We start from the raw sequence: 2,447 nt of genomic DNA on the forward strand, positions 1-2,447 counted from the left end.
CCTTCAAAATGGCAAATCCCCCCCCCCCCTCCCCACCCACCCACCGAAGTCCCTATTCCTCGGGTTCCTGTCTCCTCGACTCGAAAGAGCCCCAAACCCCTACGTGAGCACTGCATTTCACTTCAGTCTCCACGCAGAAGAGCTAGGTTTGCAGGGATTGTCTACTTATGTTTGCAATACAGGGCAGCAACTGGAAAAATGCCCCCCACCCCCAGCACTTCATAGTCTAAAACCACACTCGGGTCTCGAAGCAAGAAAAGCAAACCCCAAAATAAATAGGAGGGATCTTACTTGAGGCATTTCCGCGTGCCCAGGCACTTATGCACACAAATAATAATACTGTAATGAAAACGCTAATACCGAAATGGAAGCGAAGATCATTAACCAGCAAGGCCAACAGTACCTATGGGCCTTGCTGATTAATAATAATAAGCATTTTTGCTTCCTATCTTGCTGATAGCCTCGGAGAGGTAATTATTTGTATATGCCACCAAGCCAGGTCTGATGTTTTTGTCTTTGCATTAAAAGGTTCTCTGTCTGTAAGGTATTTAACTCGTGGTGTTTGATTATCTCGTATTCTATTAAATCGCACTAAAGGCAGCTGCCTCGTAGTTACTGCTGTCGCTTGTTTTTCTTTTCTTCTTCCCCACCCCCTTTGGATTTTTATTTCCTTATTGTTGTCAGGCCCCCAAAAGAAAACCATAACAGCCTCCTGCTGTAGCCAGCGAAAGATACGCATCTTTTTGCGGGTGCCTATACTTAAATGTAAGCCTGCCCAGAGAAGCAGATCAGCAACATTTCTGTAGGAGGCTTTTCCAAGTTGTTCCGCCCTTGCTGATGGGCAGGGAAGGGAAAAGTCTTTAAAAAAATATATCTATCACAGGGAAAACACAGTTTTATCAACTGGCAGGTAAGTGCTGAGATCTGAAACAGGCACTGTGTAAACACAGCGGATCGACTTTTTTTAAAAAAAAGAAGAAGAAAAGGCTTTGCTTTACAGAGTCAATTTCCCTGGCACCTGAAAATCGAAGCTCCATGCGTGTGACAAACAAGGAAGTGCGGCTCTCCCGCTTGACAAGAGCGCCCTCACCTTGCTGCTCGCAGAGCAGCGCCCAGGCAGGCTCCGGGCTCCGGCAGCCGCACTGCTCCGGCGGGCCCGGGACAGGCAGGGGCAGGGGCAGGGCAGATCTCGGCCCTGCTCCGCATCTTCAGCTCTACGGACATCTCCGGCCCTTGTCCCTGCAGCAGCTTTGCGCTGAATATACCAGAAGCAGCATGCCGCATAGCCATCACGAGAGAAGTGTACAGATAGGCAGAAAGGGACGTCTAAAACTCGACCCCGGGTTAAAGCAATCCAGTAAAACCTTCATTGCGGAACCGATTCAGTCGTGGGGCAAATTTCTGCCAGACTGCCAGCCACGTGTCAGCTTACTCTAAACGGGACTCTTTGCTTTGAGTTCTCCATTTCTTTGCGCTGAAAAATGAACTGTACACTCGGATATGAAAGAGGAGATCAAAGCAATCAATACTTCATTACCACTTGCTCTGATTACGTTCAGCAGGTGCCGTATCTCGCAGCATTTTGGTAACTTAAATTGGTGGATTAAAAATTAATTATTTTCCCGAGCTTACAAATTAAGGGAACAAGGGAATTCAATTCATTTACAGAGCGGGGCACGATTCAGTGTTTGTTTCTTTTTTTTTTCCCTCTCCCAAGCAGCTCAAAGGCAGAAAAACGAGAATTTTAGTCCGTCTGAGATGCAGACTTTTTCATGTGTAGCAATATGATCAAGTCTGGTAAATCAGTGACCCCAGCTCCTGATACTGCAAGGACTGTCGAGGTCTGCAACGTCAATAAGTATTTTAATTACGGCAGACCTGGGAATGGTGGGCAGTGGGAGGAAGAGGGGAAAAAATGCGTCGATTTTAAAATAAATAAAATAAATAAATAAATGTCGTCAAACATCGCTTTCAGAGTTTGAAATGTTAAAGCTGTTTTTTCATGGGGAAAGTTTCTGCCGGTTGGTTTATCCACAGCGACCCCGATGTCAATTTCTAAAATAAAGGAAAAGAGAACTTCTGTCTTTGCTCCCCCAGAATTGCTGATAGTAGTGGCTTTCTGGTGAATTTAGGAAAAACCAGCGTGATCTGTCCCCCTGAAAGTCGCCAGGACCGCCTATCCGTGCCTGAACCGCTGCGAAGTCAGAGATTTGAATCTCTTGTTTTAGAAACACTCTTGGTCACCGCAGTGTAGCTGTTACGGGGACTGGGGAAGTAGCGATTTTAATTCTTAACAGACAAAAACCAAAACAAAACAAATACCCCAAACTACTGCTGTTCACTCCAAATATTTCTGGTTTCAAATTTGATCGCAAAGCTGCATCACGTCGAAAGATCTACGCGTAATTGTTGCTGCACTGAATAAACCAGACAACCCCCCCCCCCCC

The 2,447-nt window shown here is 46.0% G+C and overlaps 1 long non-coding RNA gene across 2 annotated transcripts in view; it reads right to left on the reverse strand.

Annotated features, from left to right (window-relative positions):
- The window catches only part of LOC109299467, a 14,153-nt gene that overhangs the window by 10,599 nt on the left and 1,107 nt on the right, over nucleotides 1-2,447 (reverse strand). The gene's annotated exons all lie outside the window — the stretch shown is intronic.

This window comes from Gavialis gangeticus, unplaced genomic scaffold, assembly GCF_001723915.1.
Source record: "Gavialis gangeticus isolate Ggan-Ray unplaced genomic scaffold, GavGan_comp1, whole genome shotgun sequence".
NCBI lineage: Eukaryota > Metazoa > Chordata > Crocodylia > Gavialidae > Gavialis > Gavialis gangeticus.